The sequence below is a fragment of the Agelaius phoeniceus genome, chromosome 3, assembly GCF_051311805.1.
Source record: "Agelaius phoeniceus isolate bAgePho1 chromosome 3, bAgePho1.hap1, whole genome shotgun sequence".
In the NCBI taxonomy this organism is placed as follows: domain Eukaryota; kingdom Metazoa; phylum Chordata; class Aves; order Passeriformes; family Icteridae; genus Agelaius; species Agelaius phoeniceus.
In genome coordinates this window covers 21687585-21709115 of record NC_135267.1, presented here as the reverse complement: position 1 = coordinate 21709115, position 21531 = coordinate 21687585, and the positions used below count along the sequence as shown (strand labels likewise).

The 21531-nt window shown below is 37.1% G+C and overlaps 1 long non-coding RNA gene across 2 annotated transcripts; it reads left to right on the top strand.

The window, feature by feature from the left end:
* The first annotated feature begins 231 nt into the window (after positions 1 to 231).
* Positions 232 to 12674, top strand: LOC143693689 (uncharacterized). 2 transcript variants are annotated; one of them, XR_013181624.1, is made up of 4 exons: positions 232 to 404; positions 9355 to 9589; positions 9937 to 10005; positions 11793 to 12674. It is a non-coding gene; the product is annotated as an uncharacterized LOC143693689 (long non-coding RNA). The 2 variants fall into 2 exon arrangements; XR_013181625.1 differs by having other exon boundaries at positions 9937 to 10037.
* Positions 12675 to 21531: the final 8857 nt, after the last annotated feature.

Sequence of the window (21531 nt, the reverse complement as noted above, 5' to 3'; positions counted from 1 at the left end):
TTGCTTTTGTAACTCACAGCAGCAGCATGAAGATTTCTCAGACTTAATAGCACTTTAGAGAGAGGCAAAGGCTAAGTTTTATTATTATTAGCTTAATTTCTACTCTTTTTTCTTCGCACAAACACATACTACTGGGCCCTAGGGAAAAATTTACAACAGCAGTCTCATTTCTTGTTTTTAATACTGGCTTTAATTAAATGTTGTTTTTTCCCCACTTAGCTAGGTGGCATGGGACACAGGAATTATTTGAAAGGACTTGGGAGTGGACTCAAGGACTGGTACAGTGGAATTAATCATTTCTGTGCAAAAGGAATGACCAATTTTCTGTCAACTTCTTTTTAACCAGTCCCTGTCCAAAGTGCTGTGACTTACTCCTGCAATGTCTCAGCCAAGATTTCCATCAGGTAAGGAAAGCATGATTGCTGCACTACTCCTATGCTTGGGAAAAAAAGGAGTATCAGTTGTTTGTGACATGGTCAATATTGCTTGAAACCAGAATGTGGAGACCCTTCATTTCTCACCTTTATTAAGCTTTTATCATACCTGACACATTTGTCTGGAATTGGTCAACCCAAGATAGGGAACAAAGATAATTCACTGCTGCAAAAACAGACTTGCATTAAAATCTGCCTCCCTTCTCATATTTTAATCTGGTTTAAATTAAGAAAAATTAATTGATTTTTTTTTCTCTTCTCTAAAAATGAGTCAATAAACAAATCCCTAACTGTATGCTTCTAGGCATTTGCCTGTAAAGAACCAAATCTAATGCTTATATGCATGGGGATATCTTTTATGTAGCCAAACCTGATGGGGAAGGAACAACACATAACAGGGGGAAAAACAATGCAGAAGAAAGTTGATAATATCTTTTCACAAAAAAAAAAATTCAAAAAAATTGATATATATAAACAGAATTCCTTTCAGAAGAAACAGCATGGATTCTAGGTACCTGAATTTCTGATAATTTATGGCAACACTTTATTCCAATGATTATTTAATTAAAGTAAATTGAGAGAAATGCCTATACATTCCAGCAATGTCTTTTTCTATTTTTCTTCTTAATTTATACTCACAGTCATCACACTAATCCTATCTTAACAGGGATGGATATAAAGAAGAAATCTTGATTCAAATTCTAGTATGCTAGGAGCCAGGAGACTAATTTAAGCTTAGCAAACAACAGGAAAAACAAGGCAGTTTGGCCTACAGTTCTTGTGATCCATAGAGGTGTACAGACAACGTGTAATTATTGGAAAAACACATCTAATCAAATCATGCTCTAACTCCTGGCAACACAGTGTTCAGTCTTTTGCCTTTATACTAACTTTAGTGGATTGCTTCCAGCAGCTGCCTCTATCCGTCAATTACCGCCATGCCTTCCAAATTCTGCGCTGCTACTTTTGTCACTGAGATAGAGTCACCGTTCAAAATGGGTTTTCTCTTCTCACTGGTTATTTTGTGGGACAGACACTGTGGTGACAGTAGCAAGGATTTTGGTGTTTGAGAGCCCATGGACTGCTGAGCAGCTGAGCAGTCAGGACTTGGCTGTGCACTAGTTGGTTGCTGGCAAATTCCTAGGGCAGCTGGGTTGCAGAGTTACAGGGCCAGAAAGCATCTCCAGAAGTCCTCTAGACCAACCTCAATCCACATCTTCACAGCTATTCTACAAACTTAGTCTTGAAATCCTGCAGCAAGAGGGATTATACAAGTACCTAACACTATGGAATTTTTGGGTTTTACCATCAACAGAACTTATTTACAAATCATCTTCTCTCGACAAAACACCTGCTTCACTCATTCTTCCATTCTGCATAGGGAAAAATGGACTGGAAATTTTGTTTTAAGGATCTTCTTCATCTATTGGAGTGCTTTTCATTTGGAAGACAAATACTCCAAATCTAGGAATAAACATAGAAATTTTATGCTAATTTAAACAGAACCAACAGACTTGTTTGCATTGCCATTACAGTATAGATTATTGCACATTTAGGTGTTGTTCTCTCTATTCAAGTATTCCCAAATACTTACCACTGAAACTTAGAGCAGGGGTAAATGAAACAGCTCTGTCATAACAGTGTTATGTGAATACTTATTTTAAAAGCATGATGGGGACACACCTATATTCCATCTGTCTTATTATGTCCAATGTTTTGATATTGCAGAACCTGTCAAAAGAAAGAATTTATACCCACATCTGAAATCCCTAATAGTCTAAAACAAGAAAAAAAATCTTCTGGAATCATTGTGTTCACAATTATATGATTTCAATTAAAATAAAGGTGAAAAAATTTGAAATTTTAGAAATAAATAAAATTTAGAATAACAAAAAAGTAGAAATTTTTTGTAATGCCAGAAAAGATTTTTTTTACTGGATGAATCTTAACATGTTGTCAAATGCTCAATGGAGTATGGGGTTTTTGTTCTTCTCCTCCAAGTATTTTGCAGTTTTAGTCTATAAAATATTGCTAATTAATTGACAATCAAAAATATCTTTAAACAAACTTCAAGAGTTACAAGTCATTATTGCTGTCCAGAACACATTTTCCTTTGCTAATCCTTGGTTTCAATAAAAATTTCTAATCACATATATGTACCGAGATCGGTTTATGAATAATTAAATAATGGAGGGGGTGGTACGATATTTTTTTTTATGTAAAATACATTCAGAATCCATAGATAAAGCTAGCTAATTGTTAAAGGTCATGAAAATGAAGATTATCAGAGTATATTAGATTAGAGACCACAGCACTGAAATTCTCAGAGTAAAATTACATTTGATCTCTGAAACAGGCGGGTGTTAATAAATACACAAAAAATAACTAATGAAAGGCAGGAGCAGCTGGCTTTTATTAGTGTTGCAGTCAAATCTGCAACAATTCTTTATTCATTTTTTAATTTGTTCTACCTCATCAGGAGGAAAAATTAAGAACAAGCTGTATTTTACTGTGTTCTTCTGAAGGCAAAGAGTAATAGGGAAATGAACTACAGGATAATGGATATGGGGATGCAGAATGACAGGTACATGAATTGCTATTTTTGTTCAGACTTTCCTTTTGTTTTATTAGCAACAACAACAAATGAGAAAAAAATTTGATTTTGGCAAAGTGAGTATCTCAAAGCTCTCATGTAAACTGTAATAAGCTTTTTACCTGATTAGTTTCTCCTCCAAGGACACTTTAGCATTGTCTACTAAATCTAGAGCAAGAAAGTAAATGCAACTTGATTGAGGCAGTTTAAGGACTTGTCAGCACAGACTAGTGTCTGAGATGTTTAAAGGCAGGGACATCTACTTCAGCAATGTGTTGGTGTAGCAGAGTATAACCCACATATTACACAGTGGTTTAATGTTGCTTAATAAAACTGCCATGTTTTAATCTTCTTTTAATGGTGTCACATGTTGAAGGACATTCAACAGTACATGAACAGTACATTTGTCTTCCACTTGATACTCACAAGCTGGACCATCCTTACTTGTCAGAGGCAGGGAGGATTTCTTGCTTTTCACAAGTGAATGTGTATATTTAAAGCAGCAGTTAAAAAGGTAAATACTCATCTTCGAATACCTGAAATTTCAGTCAGTAGTCCTAAAATACACCTCTAATCTATGTTTGCCACAACATCCTGTTAGGAATTGCTGTTATCACTTAAAATGGATTTTTTTTCCTTGATTATAGACATTGTTCTTCAATAACTAATAGCTCACAGTCTAAGACTATTAGTAGTCTGATAGTGGCTGGTATGTACACAGACTCATCAGACCTCATCGCAAAAAATCAGGACTTACATTGTTACACTAAGTTCCTTTCACAATGAACTATTTTTAATTCCCTCCAAATACATTAAGCAAATTAAAGGGGGGGAAAAGAGAAGAAAGAAAAAAACCCCATTTTTTCTTACTTTTGTAGAAGCAAAGCAAGTGATATGGAATATATGTTCAAAAAGAGCTACATTTATTTGTCTAGCTACTGCCTGTACACCACACTGATAGATTGGGCACTGTTTTTTCCAACCACATTCGGTACTTTCAAAGAAAAAATGAGGAATACAACAGTGCAGTTGGAAAACATGTTTTGCATCCAAGTAGAACCTGAATTTGCTGTGATATAATGAGAAGAAATTTTTCAGTTATTTATTTTTCTCTGTGAAATTACAGAAGATTTATCTAAGACCTGAGTAAAGCACAGTACAGAAAGAGGAGATATATTGTGAAAACACAGCTATATATCGTACAGGTGATGTTTTGGAGGAAATATTTTAGAAAAACAAAAGAAAATACTGCATGAGGTGCAGTGCTGCTTGAATCTCTGAATATAACAATATAAGTCGTGTGTCCTTGGAAGAGCACACCATACCTGAATGCATGGTCAGATGGCGTGGAGCCCAGTGTACCTGCTTTAGACAAGTGCTAAGAATGAGATTTTTCCCAGTGGATAATATTGAAGGCCTCTGGAAAAGTCTTTTCTCTGTCCCTATCAGATTTTCAGTAATAATTCAGAAATAGGTGTATCTCTACTTACTCACAACTATCTACTCACAATAGTGTCTTGATAACATTTAAGGCTAGATGATTGCATCAGAGTGCATGGCTGGGCAAGCTTTACATCTTTCCCTTACAGACAGGGACAAACTTTGTGGAAATGTATGTTAGATTTAAGAACTGTGTTAGTCATTTGTCTGATCTAGAGCTTTTGTAAACTTGATAAACACTGCCTTCAGTAGGGGTGGCACAAAAATATTTCTTACCAAGGCAGAGATGAAAGGACCATGATTTTATAGGTCTCCAATTCCTGCACATACTACTTGAAAGATAAAGTACCTCTGTATTTGTCTGTAGACACCATGAAGAAACAACTACTGAGGAAGATGGAAATGAAGACAGTATTTTTCTGTATCAATGCAGATGTTTAAATGGATTCCAAGAATTTCTCATTTTAGGATGAGATAGTCTTTGGCACATGTAGAAAAAAAGCTACATTTGCACTGAGATTTCTGAATTATTTAGTCTAGTCCTCAACTCTTTTCATCATTGTTTAAGGGTATACTTACTTCCACAAATAATAGAGAGGAGTAGCACATCCACAGTCCTTTTTGCCAAAATGACACCTGAAAGGCTTTTACTCGCTGCACTATCTCAGGTCAATTGTCAACAGCAATCCTAAATTTGTCCAGTATACCAGCTACTGGAATCCTTTATTGCTGTTTTGGCCCAAAGTACCATCTCTATTGACAAGAACAAAACCAAACATAACAATATACCCATTCACTGGATGGTAAAAAATCTATGAGGAGAAGCAAAAAATAAGATCTGTTTTGAGAGAAATGCTACTGCTATGGGAAAGGACTCATTACTTTATTGAACTTTGACAAGTAGTTTGCACCTATTGCTAGCTAACAAAGACAAATTCCTGGCTCAAGTATCCCCCTCTGAAGCTAAATGCAGCTACAGCACATTGTAGTGTGGGTTTATTTGTTTAGTAAGTTCCATCAACCAAGGAGTTTTCTAGTCTAAAATATTTTGTCAGTTGCTCAGCTATTGGTTTTCAACTTCATCAGTGTTAACTTCTTGCTATAGTACAGTTACATAAATTATTCATTGATCTACTTGATGATAGTCACTAAAGAACTTTCCCATTTCTACTGGGAAGGGACTGAGGCAAAAAAAGGCACACATCTGTGCAGGTATTGGCAGCAGCAGAGCTTCATCTAGTACTTCTCTCTGACATTAGTATCTCCTCTACTGACAGTAGACTCTTCAGATTTCTTTATTGCTCCTGAAAGACCTAATTTTAGTTAAAAAAACTTACTATCATGCCTCATAAAAAGAATAAAAAATACTAATACTTAAATTTTTTATCTCACCTTTTAGGGGGTTCCCCATACATTCACTTTTTATATTGCTAGCTCACGTATTTTATTGATGTGAGGATATACCCTCAAGCAAGTTGTTTGTTAGACTTCACCAAATTCACAGAAGAAGTTATGGCCATTTGCTTGAAGTATTTGCCTCTAGAGTTCAAAACATAAAAGAAGTTACAGAAAAATGATGGAGTAAATCAAGTGACATTGAAAATCAGTAGTACAATATTGTGATGTACTGACCCTCAGCATATAAATGTCATATACCTTCCCATCATCTTTTATGAATTAGCTATATCTGAAAAAGCAGCCAATGCTTAAATTTCCAAAGTTTTGTCAGCATATTCTGATGCTGAAATGAGACTGGTGAAATAAATCTGGGTGACTTTTAATAATCCTTTGGTACTGAAATGGATATTTCAGCACAGATTTGTTACTTCTAGTTAAATTATCTTTCCTCCTTATTAACATCACTTGCTGTGAAAATTTGTTTGTTTTCTTGATGATGTCAGAGAAAAAGAGATTTTTCCTTTACTTTTTTTTTTTACCAACAACAAACCCAAAATTTACAGAGTTACTGGTTTGTATATCCCTTAAAAACAATTAGGGTGAAATCACTCAAATTTAAAATTTATTCTGTTTTAAATTGTCCCTTCCCATACTTAAGGCTCACGTAGGCCATGACCGTTCACTGTGTGAAATATCTCTTCTCTCAAAGCAAGCAAAGAACCTCTCAAGATGTCTTCCCTGTATGCAGCACCCCAGCTGTCAGCCTTATCCAATAAACACCTACCAGGAACAAGCCAGAAATAACTGGAGCAGCAGCAAGGCAGACATTAAATATTAACAAGGTAGCAAGGGAATCCCTGCCCCAGCATGAAGGACGGGACAGTGCAAGTCTCCATCTCCACATTTTTGTTAGGGTGGAAGGTACAGTAAGTAAGAGTGGTGCATTTCCATTTTGAGGATGTTGATAGGGCCCAAGAAAAGATTATGAGAGAATAGGAGAATCAGAGTCTCTGCTCTTCTATTTTACTGGAGGTGTTACAAAAGAGGAAATGTAACTGTGTGTAAAAAGATTTGAAGGAGGAGCGATCTCTCCACCCACCCAGTCACCCAAAAATATAGGATAAAAGGAGCAGCAGGAACTGAGATGCAGATTGAATTAGTGAGGTTGCCAAGTACTGAGTATAACTTCTTCAGTCCTTTTATTCTTTCATCCATTGTAAAGGACAAAAGGGAGACCTTTGAGATGTGGAGAAGAATTATCTCAGCTGCTCAGCACATGGCAAATCAAGCACTGAGTCAGCTTAGTGCAGCCTTTCTGCAGCCCTTCTTCTCCACTGCTGCCTTTCACCTGAAGTGCCCTCATGACCTTTGGCTACAGTTCACCATCAGTCCTGCAGAATACACAATGCACTTACATATTTCACAAATTAATGGAAATAGTATTGAATTTTAAAAGGTTTGGTTTGTTTTTCCTTCTGTTAATGGCTTTGCCTCTTCTAAAATGACTCTTTTAATGTTACAATATTTATAGTAAAAAATAAGAGGATAGCTCGTTTTCTGCTCTGGAAATTATTTTGGCATTACTCTTCAGTCCTTAGAAAAATTAGGCAACCTGGGTTTTTTTTCTTTTTTTTTTTTTTTTTGGTCTGGATGGAGAAGTGTAGTCCATCTCTAGCAGTCTCCATGCAAATCCATAAGAAAGAAGAATGCCTTTTAAATCATAAAATTATTTAGGAACTTGGAAGTAGAAATACACCCTGAAAGCAAGAAAGAAAGTTTCTTTCAGTAGTTCTACAGGCTGTTTGTGGCAACTCAGCTGCAAGCCTTTTACACTTCTCTTGAAGCTTTAAAAAAAATGAAATATAGATGAAGGTCACTTTTTATTACATCTTCCCTCATTGTCAATAGGTTTATTTCTTTCTGCTTTTACTGCTAAGAAACTGACAGTCTCAGCAACAGAGATAGTAAAACACTTGTATTTCCCTTACTATACTGTAAGATTTTTAACAGATGGGCAAGAAAGTGAAGGGGGCTCTTGATTCATCACAGGATAGATTTAGGAAGAGATACCAAAACACAACCTTCACTTATCCTCTAATTTAAGGACTCACATGAAAGGAAAGCAACCAAGAACTGAGAGACAAGAATGACTGCATATAAGAAAAGTCCCCTGACTGGGAAAAGGAACCTCCTACTTGTCTTTGCTCTGGAGCCATCCACACTCCCCCCAGAAAGCCCTGAATGCAAATCAGATGCAACTGCACCTTTTGCTATTAAGATTAAAGCAAACACCTCTCCCTTCCAGAACAATAGGGGTGCATGCTTAACATGGGCACTCTTTTTTTTTTTTTATTTGACAAGTGTTTTCCCAGTGAAGTTTCACTTCTTTTTTCATGTGCTCCTGGAGGTCTATCATCCATGCATGTGCATAGGTATGCCGAGAAAGTATTTGCGTTTGTGCCTCAGAGGGGTAAGTCAGACCCTATTAAAAAGCTAGATTTTTTTTAATCCTACTATTTTGCTTTTCTTTGTGGCATGGAAAATTTTCTCCCTTGACAACACACAAATAGTATAAAAAAAACCCAACATAAACAAGCCCTTTCATCTTTATGATTAAATCATGCTTTCTTCTCTCAGCTACAGAACAGAATCAGTAAAAAATTCAAAACTTGTAACTAGAGTTGTAACAAGGAAAGTACCCAAATGTAAGTAAAATCAAACAGAAAGCAAAACAGATTCCTTCCTCTCTTCTGTTGATTACAGCTGTCACATTTCTGGAAAGGGAAAAATTGTCCTGAGGTAGTAGCAGCCAAGTCCTGAAGGGCTAAAACCATATAATATGTATATTTGTATGCACAGGGCTGCAGTGCCCCAAATGCCTTGACATGGCACATCCAATGAGAGTTGTTACAAAAGGCTAATAGTTTAACTGCATTTACATACTGCAATGGATATTATAAATATTTAAAGGAACAACAGAGTCTCTTTCCAACCTTTGAACTGCTTAATGCATTATCATGAAAATCCTTCCCATGATGGGCAGAAGTTTCTCCAGTGCTGAAAGTAGTTGAGTTTATAGCTCTGCAGTTAAGAAATCCAGCTAAAATATACAGAAAGGAAAGTACATAGTGCAGCATAGGAGATCTGTTATAGGTCTGCTAACAACATCAGATGCTGAAAAGTGCAGCAAGATTCCAAGAAAAAGTGAACCTAGAAAGTTAGATTGAACAAAAAGTGACTGCAAATATCTGATAAGTATGCTTTCTGTTTCCATAGCAACTTGCATCAAAGAAATGGAAAGCACTTTAAACATCAATCACTTTACCCTCAACAGTACCATGTGGAAGGCAAAATATATATTAGAAGAAGTAAAATTGCTTCCTGGTGATTGCTAGGCTGTATTTTAGAAGTCCTTCTTGCTACCTCTGCACTAACTTCCTCATTAACATTCAGATTTTCAATCTGTCTTTTTCATGTTCTCTCACATAGATTGTTACCTAAGAGGAGTGATCAGAGACATTGGGATAAAGAATGAAGATCTTGGGAAGTGATGAATTTAGCTATTATTGAACACCAGAACCATATAGCAACATCTAAGCAATCTTATCTCACTGCAAGAAAGTCTCTGCAATGGCAAATGCCAGAACAACAGTGGCCTCTTTCATCAAGAATTTTGCCAAAGGACTTGTACAAAACCCTCATTCTGGCTCTCTACACTACGCAGGTACAGCATGCATGTAATGCCCAGTGGGTAGGCACCACAACCCAGAATGTGCCTGTAAATGATGGGTGGGTGGCTTTAAAATATTTTTAAAATAACTTTATAGAGTCAGTATGTCTAGAGATAAAAGAGAAACCTAGAAGCTCTTCAATTAGTATGTGTGACATGCCTGTCCCCAACTAAAGAAAATAAGGTCAGCCTAGTTCTTCCTGCTCTTGAATTTTAGGAGTTGGGGAATCTAAAGCCTGACAATAATTTTTCTGCTCTGGAGCCCACACAGACTGAAATTGAAATAGTCATCTATTGGCAAAAATTTGTGGTAAATCTTTATGCTTTCTTTTATTATTCAGATGGCTTGGCTGGCTGGAATGAAAGTGAAGATGACAGGACTTTGGTCTCTGGAGAGAGAAGATCTCATTGTAAGATTGCATATTGCACCATCTCCACCAAGGTTAGAGCTGGTCATGGCCAGTAAATTACCTCCCTTCCACCATCTGGTTAGGTTTCTCTGCTAGAGAGAAGAAGGTTAGAGTTAGACCACAGGAGTCTAAAGACTAATGAGAAGTTTTTGTGTTTTGAATGGCTCTAAGAATTTTTGAGGAATACAAAGGCCCTTTTATACAGTATTGCATATCCACTTTTCCAGAAGAGGGGGGTCCTCTAAATAAATTCAAGCTGACAGCTAGTGTTAGCATTTGGGATCTAACAATTTAAGATTTTGGCTGAATGGCATTTCAGAGTTCAAATGTAAGTAGATGCCTATGATGAGCAGTATTTTAATGGGTTTACTACTCACAATGGATCCTTGTGATAGAATGAACTTGAAAGTAAGAGTTAGGGCTTGGATTTTTAAATCTAAAAACTGAAGAGTTCCTTTTTTTGCTGTCTGCTAAATGGCTCTGACTGATGGCAAGAAGGCAGGTGCCACCTTCAGTATTAACTGTTTCAGAAAAGATGGATTCTCTTGACTAGAATGGAAAGGTTAAAGTTAGGAATAGTGTCAGGATTTGCTAATCCAAAGGGACAAAATTGTAGGTCTGTAGAGTTAGGCAAAAATTTTGTGTCAACTCTAGGCAGTATGAGATGAATTTTTCATTGCTGGGGTAGCTCCCCTGTACTTAATTGCACTAAGATTTAGAACAAAGTAATATAAAATATAAAATACACTCTTTGCTGAACGATAATGGGCCTGAGAGTAGGAAGAGGTAAGGTATTTCTTAAGTCCCATATCTTATGTACATATTTTCTGAGGAGATGGAACCCTGGGCTATAATTAAGGTTAGAGTTAGGGCTACTGGTTGTATGTCAAAAGCAGGGATCCTGACTTAATGCTCGGTGCTGCATGTCCCATGGTGAAGAACTTCACTGCTGCTGTCATTTGTGGCTGATTATTTATGCTTCCTTTCACTACTCAGGTAGTTCTGCTAGCTATAATGAAGGCAAGAGCTGGTTAAAGATTCAAAACTCACCGGCTGAAGAAATTATCTCCTTGAACTCTGTGAGCAACAGAGGTTTTGTTGTGTATTCCACAGAGCTGCTATACTAAACAGATATTGTTTCAGCAAACCAAGTTATGCCCACTATATTAAATCTCATATTTAAGGCTGAATAAATGGATCTAATTCTGTAATTAGTTAAAAGTTTAGATAGCAAGGCAGATATCAGAAGTTGCTCTCAAAATAAGGAATGAAAGTCACCTGGCTTCTTTTTAGCTATGAGATGTCTCTGAGCAAAGGAAAGTTTTTGGAGAAAAATATTTCTCAAGTAATTGCCAAACACTGTTGAGTACTGCTGTTTTCTTGGGTTCCTTGCAAGCTGTTAGGTCTTGTTCAGGTAGGAGCTTCTTAGCTAGATATACATCAAACCTTTGTTTTAATTTTGATTTTAGAGGAAACAGGTAATTATCATTTCAGGGTTTTTACCAGCTTTCAGCCCCTGCTTAATACTAAGGAAAAAAGAACAAATCATTCTCAGAGATTGAGTATGCTGTAACCTACAGGTCAGGGGAATGCACTCTAGTTTATGGTATTGTAATGTTTAATAGCTTTTATTCAAAACTGATAACATTCTAGTGGTGTTTATTTGCTTAACTTATATAACACATGAAAATACATTAGCAAGAAATTAAGGTTTTATGTATGTTGATTTTTATAAACAACTTCAAAACCACATTGCTGTTATGAGTATGTTTTTCTTTTCAATTAAGGTTTTACCATGTTTGACCTGAGGATACCTGAAAACAAACATGAAGGAATAATCTTTGCCTTCATCACCAACCTTCCACAGAGGACACCCAACAAACCATAGAGGAAAGAAGAAAAAATAAAGGAAGCATTCTTTAACTGCTTGCACATATTATTCCTATAAACTATTGCTCTGATCCGTCTATAGCACCAAAGGGCTTTGTTATCTACTTCCATTCATAAAAGAAACATCTCAGTTAATCTGAATTTATGAGTTATAGATATCACAGCCTTTCAGAAGAGAAAGCACTGATGTCACATGCAGTGATGATGTCACAGAAAATATTTCTGCCTTCTGTAATTGGGGAGATTACATCCAGCTTCTCTCCTGAGTGATCTTTAGTGAAGATAAGTTTAGAAACTGATCTCCAAGCTGTTTGGGAGAAGTTCAGAAGTTTACTGAGGTCTTAAAATTATAATTTTGTTTCATTTGGGTTGCTTTTGAACAAAAGTGTAAGGGTCACTGGAAGACAGGACACAACTGCTGAGATACAACCAAGACAATGTTCTACAGATGAGTATGTGCACAGATATATATTAAACAAACAGATATATATTAAACAAACAATCAAACAAACAGAATATCGGACCTCTTTTGTTATCTCCTGATGTCATTAATGAGAATTGAACCATGGGCATGCTAGGGCAAAGGAACCATCTTCTGTAGTTGAGGCTCTGGTTTCAGAAACAAAGTAAACAAGGAAAGAAAAACCTTTAGGGTTCATACCAGACTCAATCACATTTCTACAGGCTTCAGATGACTGATCTCAGCATTCTCTAAAGGCTGTTCTATTGGTGAAATTGCACAGGCCATAAGGAAGATCTATGCTGCATTTGCAAGTGAAATGAATACGCACAAAGCATGCTACACTTTTATCTTTGCAATTCATCATATTAAAACTAATCATGGCAGGTGTAATTATATAAGCGCCAAAAATAAATAAGGAAGCAAATAAATAAATAGCTCTCAAATTTTCCTAAGCATTCCGCATTCCACTTTTCCTAAGCATAATAAATCTATGGGTTGGAGGAGAGGTTACAATCTTCAGAATAGCAGAAGATATTTTGGGAAGCAAATGCTAGTTAGGAAACCTGCTAAGATTCTCTTATCACAGCGAGAAAGGATAAGAAGGGACAAAAGAACAGGGGAGGGAGGAGGGGAGCAGGGGGAGGGAGGGAGGAAGGAAGGAAGAAAAGGAAGGAAGGAAGAAAAGGAAGGAAGGAAGAAAAGGAAGGAAGGAAGGAAGGAAGGAAGGAAGGAAGGAAGGAAGGAAGGAAGGAAGGAAGGAAGGAAGGAAGGAAGGAAGGAAGGAAGGAAGGAAGGAAGGAAGGAAGGAAGGAAGGAAGGAAGGAAGGAAGGAAGGAAGGAAGGAAGGAAGGAAGGAAGGAAGGAAGGAAGGAAGGAAGGAAGGAAGGAAGGAAGGAAGGAAGGAAGGAAGGAAGGAAGGAAGGAAGGAAGGAAGGAAGGAAGGAAGGAAGGAAGGAAGGAAGGAAGGAAGGAAGGAAGGAAGGAAGGAAGGAAGGAAGGAAGGAAGGAAGGAAGGAAGGAAGGAAGGAAGGAAGGAAGGAAATGACTTTACTGTCAGCAGCATACCTCTGTAGTATATTCCAAACTCAATTTTGTTTTTTACAGGTTGAGTCAACTCTATTCCAGCTGCAAACATTGTGACAATAGCAAGTTATTTCCCAGACTGAGGGTGACTACTCCACGCTACATTAGTGAACAGAATAAAGTCCTCCAAACACCTCACTTAAATCCATATCTACTTGGTAGTGGCTTTTGCAGTTCACACTGAGTACAAATTTAAACAGCATATCTTCATGTAATCATTGGATGTTCTGAAACAGCAACTGCTATGAGAGGGGGGCTCTACTCTTTGAGAGAAAGGGAAACAACATCTTGAAAGTGGAAAGACAAATTTTCGTCGTTGCAAAAGGACAATTACTGCACCTACATCAAATGAAAAAGTTATACCTTTTAAAATTAATTTTCTTTCCCTATAACTATGGTTAGAAGCTATGGATTTGAAAAAAATACCTGTAATCCTTCACAAGGAAAACTGTATTTAAGGCAATGGAGAGTTTTTTCTTTTAAACTTACTGTCCCTATGTATTAAGAACTTCATTAGAGTGGATACAAAGAAATGTGGAAGAGTCTCTGCCACCAAGGGGTTTATAAACAGGAATATTTCACTGCTGCTTTTCTCATTCATAATATTGTACAGGGAGCAAGCTCCTATTTTTTTTTTCCCTATCTGTTGTTTTGCTGGCATACACTGAATTTTCACAATAAGTGAGAAGACTGAAGCATGAAGTTACATGCTGCAAAGTGGCAGTGAGAAGAGCCATGTGTCATATTGTGTATCTTGATCACATTATTTCTAAAGTAAAAACATTCAGGTGATTCAAGGAACTATTCTGGCAGGGGTGTCACTGAGCAAGTATGGTCCATGGTCTGTCAGATAAACACAAAATTATTGTGTCAGATCTTCATCAAGATTTCTTCCACATATATATATACATATAAAAAGGTAATTTTAAACACTGCTTTCATTGGAGTCAAAGTCACAAGAGATGTTTCCTCTGACTCCTTTTAGAACTTGGATGTAGACTGAAATGCCTAAAATAGATCATATATTGTGATCCAAGGTTATTTGAATGCAAAAGATCAGCAGTTTGCTGCTTTCTTTCCTTGTGAAATTCCCTGCACCAGAGCAAGATGTTGTAGAAAGAAATTATGATATTAGAAGGATACCTTTCTGAAATGTATGATGCCCCTGAAAATATGCGACTACAGCATTTTGGAGGTAATAGTGAAAGTAATAGTGTTCAATATCAACAAGAAGACATTCTGAAAGATAACAGCACATCACAGCACAGAAAGGGCTTTAGGATTTTCTGAATATTGATAGCCATTTATCTGGACCCAGAGTTTTCCTGGTATCTAAAGACATACACCTTTGAAATAAAGATAAAATTTCTAGGATGATAGACATTATAGACCCTAATAGCTGATCATAACTACAAAATATGCCTGCATCCCCAAACCACGGAATTACATATGTTACCAGAAAATCCTTAGCTTCTCCAAACTTCAAGAAATATATTAAGACAACTATTTAAAATACTAAATATCTTCAGGCTGAGATCTTCAAAGTTCAAGAATCTGTTAGATTTTTCATGCTTAGCAGTTAACACCCACCACTGCAACCAGTAAGTAAAAAGCTTGAAAAACATATTTTTCAATCAAATATATGTCTGGTATGCCATCATTACATTTCCTGATGCTGCCTACAAATCTGTTTGGTTCTCTTGGAATATATATTTCCACAGTTTTTTCACAAGAAAAATATGAGACTCAAATCTGACCTTTTTATAAGTCTTAAAGAAACTTAAGAATATTGCTCACCCTGTCAGAACTAAATTAATTACTGCAAAACTTGAAGCTGGATAGTAGTTTTAAAATTATGAATATTTACTGGTTGTCAATATATTTAGATGTTTTATGAAAGCAATAAGTTTTCCATGGAGATAGAAATAATTACAGTGTTTTCTGTCCAGAGTTGTATAAGTTACTTGATCTGAATGCTAAATTTATAAACCTAGTGATGATTCTTTGCTTTTGGATTTAACTTTTCATTTCCTATTGCTCATCATGGTAGTCAGTATTGCTCACTGGGAACTAAGTTGTGCCTGAATATCTGCAGATGAAGGAATGTAGGAGAGAGATGAATGTCTTACTTATGGTAACCACCCAGGTTGAGCATTAATCCCCAGTATGCAAATTGCAGCGTTAAATATCATCTGTACTAATCATTGTATCTGAGGCTGACTGAACTGAAATTAATCTGTGGTATGTTGTGACACATCACTGCTCAGTGGCAGCTTACTTCAGAAAAGAACTCTCACATTACATGCTTCTGTCTCACATAAATAACCAGAGAGTCTTGTCTGTGTAACCCTCACTTTTCCTAACTTTGTTCATTCTTTAGTAAGGTAATATCTCTGGCACTATTACCTTACTAAATAAATACTGATTAAATTGGGACAAGTAAAGGCTGGGTTTTTATTAATTTTCTCAATATCTTGTTGATATATTCACAGGATATTTTCTAGATCATTAACTGATTTGATGACTGTATTATTTAATAATAATAATATTACTGATCTTTTTATTTAGGATACATGAGCCTCATGGTTGTGCAAATAACACAAAAAATATTTGTTTTGAAGTTTGTAAAAGTAGAAACTGTTGGTGTTTGCTAAACATTCACTTTTAAAGGCCCTGGATCAAAATTTCAAAATACAATCTATCTGCTCATTATTAACCTTCTTTAGGACTTGCTGCACAGTAAAATAACCTCTGGGTATATATTAGTTTGTCAGGCAATTTCATGCCTCCAAATTACACACAATGAAATTTTTGAGCACTGCAAACTTTTATACAAAAAAACCCCCACATGTGATTGCATTTTACTTTTGAGTTTTTAAAATAAATTCAACCAAATGCCACCATTTATTTTAGCCAGTTACTGGCTAATAATAATACTAATAAATAATTAATAATAATTAATGAAAAACACTAATAATTAATATTAGGCAGCCTCCAGTTTGCATCAGATATGTTTGAAGAATGCAAGATTGGGCACACTCCAGTGATTTAATTATGTAAACAGTAACACAACAGCAGACAGAGGAAGAAATTAATCTAATATCTTTTATGTCTCTCTTTTTTCCATTTCTAAATTTTTATATACTAGTACACACTAGAAGAATCCCCTGTCTCTGTTCATAGATCCTTCCTTACCTGCTGAGGCCAAAATATATGGTGACACTCAAAAGGCAGTAAATGTGTGCCCCTGCCATGCCCAATATTGCTCTCAGGTCTCCCTGGGAAGAGAGAAGGTGCTTTGGTAGGGCTCCTGGTGGTTCCTTGAGGAGAGAGGGAAACCTTAGGTGACTGCAGCCAGCCCATAACTCCTACAGTGTGGTACCCTTTCACTCTCCCCCCGCTGCAGCTGCTTTACATTCTTTTAGCCCACTAAGGCTCTCAAAAGGCAACTGGTTGAGAAGCCCAAAAGTTTGAGACTGCTGCTTTTTCTTGTCAGGGGAAGAGGTTTCCTGTAGAGCTGACTGCCTTTGTTTAAAGGCTCTCTCTCCAAACTGACATACAGGAGGAGGTTGCCCCTAGATATTATCCTTTGCTTTTTTTATCCTTGTCCTCTCAATTTTATGTTACTAAGGTTGATTACCATAGTAAAATATGCAAAATATGAAACATTCCAGTACAGCAGTGCTGAATCAAAATCCCAAAGGTGTCATAAGCTATGCTATGACATAAGCAACCTGTCCAGAAAAAAAATAACTGAGCATACAGAAACTCGTGTAAAATCAGCTCAAGATAAACCTATTCACAGCTGTGCTTGCACTCCTCTACTGTATAAACTCAGGCTGATCAAATGAATTAATCAGGACACCACAGGCTCCTTCCCTATGTGGCACTGACTAGTGAATGAGCATGACCTGGCAGGGATGAGGGCCACTAAGAAGCCTCCTCAGAAAGAAGCTTCCTGTAAAACATGGACCAAAGCTTTAGGCTCCTCAGAAGATCTCCACTGGAGTCTTTTCAGGCTCTGTCTTCTATGAATGCGTCAGCGGGTGCTGCACTGGCATTTGGCCAGTGCCTATGCCTTGTGGCTTGGATTGCAGAGCACATGAGCATAGTTAGTGCTACTTAAGAGAACAATAACTAATCAGTTTAAGGAAGAGATGATAATGCTTTCTGTAATTGAATGCATGCTTTACTCTCTTACCTAATCACATCCTCCTTTTTTCTCAAGAACACAGGAACACTTCACTGGAAACTGAATGGAGATGAAAATATAAAGTGGAATGAGAGCTGGATTTAAAGCTCATGTATAATCAAGCTGTATGTATGAGATGAAGGCTCAGTTCAGTCTCCTCCCCTCTTCCCTGCTCAGCGGGTGCTGACATAAGAGTAGAATTTATTGCATAGTAACTATACCACAATTTCTATTTGCAGTAGTCCCCTTTCAAGTTATAACATTAAGAAATAATGTTTCAGGGCCAGATGTGTTATTTAATCACTCCTCCCCACTCTCCTTCTCCATTTTTGTGAACATTGTTAGAAAAACAAGATGGTGAATAACAAATTAACATAAGGCCCTGACCTGGATTTTGAGGGAGAAGTTTTTTATTACCTGTCCTTCTTTTCTGTAATTTTCTCATAGTTTCAGGATTCAGAAGGCATGAGTTCAGGAAACGGTGATTTAAGAGCATTCATGCTTTCATGTAATATTCTGAACTTGCTTTATGAAACCCATCTCAGAGGTTAATCTCCTTCAATATATACAACAGGAGGAAGCTGTGTACTGATTTTGACTTTGGTGGTCACCTATGGGACTGTCCATCCTAGAGTCTGCATGCATAAAGAAAAGTGTTTGAAGACCTAAAAACTGAAAATCAGGTATGCCACTGTTTGCTAGCCTATTTTAAATTCAGTTTCCTTATTTTCAAGGGTTGGAAGGATAGGATGGGCAGGTACATAATGTCCATCAACCTGAAAATGCAATAAACAAACAATACCCAGGCTATGCCTGCTTTTTGCACTGATTGAAAAACCCAAACAAACAAATATCCCCCAGCCTGGAAAAGTTAAAAAAAAACCAAAAAACCAACTAAACAAACAAAAACCTCAGCTTATATGAAATCCTATTTTTCTTTCATCCCCAGAGAAGGAGAAATTCTTTCTCCAGTTCTCTGCAGAACAATTATCTATGAATTGAGGGAGCTTTTATGAAGTAAAAGCATTAATTGCTATTTCTGGAGCTCCTAAACCTTCTCCTTATGAACAGTGCTTTAGAGCAAAATACCTTTCTATAAAATTTGTAATTAATTGGATCTTTGTGATTTTAGTTCAGGCCATAAAGAATCAAAAAGGTCTTGGTCTTTTTGACACTCCAGGAAGAAACGGAGACAGGGAAACATTCAAAGTTTAGCAAAAGCAAAGAAATCGACAAAAGGATATAATTTCTTTGATGTTATGCACAGCAGAAACTATCCTGTGAGCTGCCCATGAAGTGTTGTGAAGATACAATACATCCAGCAAACATCAGTAAGAACGGGAAGTTTCCTTTAATCTTCTTGTCAGGTGGTGTGTTCAATTAGCTGCAGATGATCTGACACAATATCAGGTTCTGTGAGTTAAGGGCTTAACAAACAAGCCAAAATGTGCAGTGGCATCAGAACTACTCTTAGGGCACAGTCTCCAGACAGCAGGTACATTTCTGAAGGTTGGTGTGACATTTTTAGCAGCACAATAGGCAAGTGATGCCAAAGATGCTGCATCAAGACAAAGAGGAGCATATGAAGAGGCTCAGAGATAAAACACTAAAATAAATATTTTCTCACTAATAATATTGCATTTAAAGAAACAAGTATGAGAAAAAGGTCTGTGTTTGGCCCAGTGCAGTGAACCAGTTCAGGAAATCCTGCTCTGATTAAGTTCCAAAATGTATGAATTAAATCAGTTTGAGGCATGGCAGAGAGCCTCCCACTCCCACAGCAGGGTGGCCCTCTAATCCTTTAGGTCTTTTTATTTTGCCCCAGCCTCTGAGTTCCAGAATGAGGACAGAAGGGGCAATGGGTTTCCTTGTTTGCAACCATACAAATTCATTGAATCCAGCTTGTCCTTGGAAAGTTGGATATTATCACAGAACCTGATGTCTTTTTCCACAAAATTAAATTACAAAAAGAGGGTAAAATGAAGGTGAGTTAACAGCATACCTTAGACCTGCACTGGCTTCTGTTGTGTTAAAAGACAGAGCTCTCATGTCTTTCTCTTATTCTGATTTGTTCCATCATCCCTAGGACCTGGTCACTCTGCTGAATGGTGAAATACATCTAAGAAGAGTATTAAGATCAGAAACTCCAGTATAAATTGAGAAGGTGTGACTGCAGCATCACCAAAAGTGTGTTAACCCACAGCACCTTACTCTCAGGAATATCATTTCAGTCTTGGAAACATGATCCATAATTCAAACCTGATGTTTTTCCTCAGCCCTTACTTTCTGAAAGGGATAAGAAATCCACTGTTATGATTTTGAGCTCTGCCTGACTAAAGATGAATTCATCCCTGTTCTTGAATGACTTTTGCAGTGGAATAAAACAAATATATGCATTGTTCTGTTGAACAATGCATGCAAAGCAATAAATCCTCTTCTGGTTATAAAAGGAGCAGGGATGAGTCCTCCACATGTGCAGGAGGAAGACAGCAGAAGAAGCTGAATGAACAGATCTTGTATATGAAGAGGCAAATAGTGTGCAATGGGCGGCGTGATGTTCTGGGAGAGAACCCAGAGGTTATGCTGGGCACTGCCTCAGACTCTCCTGTGCAGGCAGCCCAAGTGAGAACAGGGAAGCCACGCTGCAGAAGGAGTGGGAGCAGGAGGGATCTTCAGCTTCAGTGCTCAAAACAGGCAAATGCAAGTTTTTGGGTTTTAAAATTTCACAGGAAAGTAACCAGGGGTATGTATAAGAGATTTACTATCTTTGAATAATTGTTTAGTCTAATGCTCACCTTCTTTGGTATGCAATGTAAAAAATTAATTGTAGGAAAAAATGTGAAGAGCACACTAATTCAGTAGTGTTTTCATTTGAAGTTGGTAATATCAAGCAGATTCAACATAAAATGGATAGCAAAATAGGAACCAATGACAATTTTCTGTTCATGCCCAAATGTTTCTCAAAGAGAAAGGAAATTAGGTTATGTCAGGACAAGACTCCAGTGTCTTCCACTGTCTTATGTAAAGACTGTCCTGCTTTACAAGAAAAAAATATGAGTTTTCTCTTTGGTCTGAGAGCTGAACATTAAAAGAAACTTACATTCCTCTACAGCATGGCCATGAAACTGATTGATACTTGATCTAAAGAAGAATGTTTAAAGCAAAAAATGTCTTTATACCTTATAAGCCCAGATATTTGAAGGGACAGAACTGAGAGAAGAAGCAGTGAAATACATGAAATACAGCAACAGAGGCATGTCAGGACACAGACAGGTGTGTTGTCTGACTTGGCCCACAGAAGTATAATACAAAATACATAAATGAAGTTAGGAATTTCAGTGTTGAGATTGCAAGCAGCGCTGGCTATATTGAGGCTAGACAAGGTTGCCAGATACAAAATTACATTTGCTTATTGCCCAGAAATGTGTTTTCTAATCAAGTGATACATTACCAAAGCCAAAATCTGGAAAGCCACAAAAGTCTCTGACCTCTGCATGCTTAGGGTGCTCCCTGTGCAGCAGCCATGTGCTGGCAGGCATCATGTATGAAAGCAGACCTGTAGAGATGTTAACAGCAACTTTTCACTTCCCTATGGACTGTGAACAAACATGCAATAGCCAAATTGTCCAAAGTCTAAATTTTTAGCTTAGACTAAATATTTAACCTTTACTCAGCCAAGGGTGGTTGGTATTACCTATTTTTCTGTGTCTGCTACCTTAAGTGTCAGCTCACAGATCTTTCACAGGGACCCACAGAAGTGACACCCTCACTAAAACACAGTGTGAGCCTCTCCAGCACAAATAGCAGCTTCACTTCCCTATGCTTGAGACTGTGCTGATTAAACAAAAACTATAAAAAGGGAAAGGTGCTGTTGAGGAGCACCAGAGCAGGCCTCAGA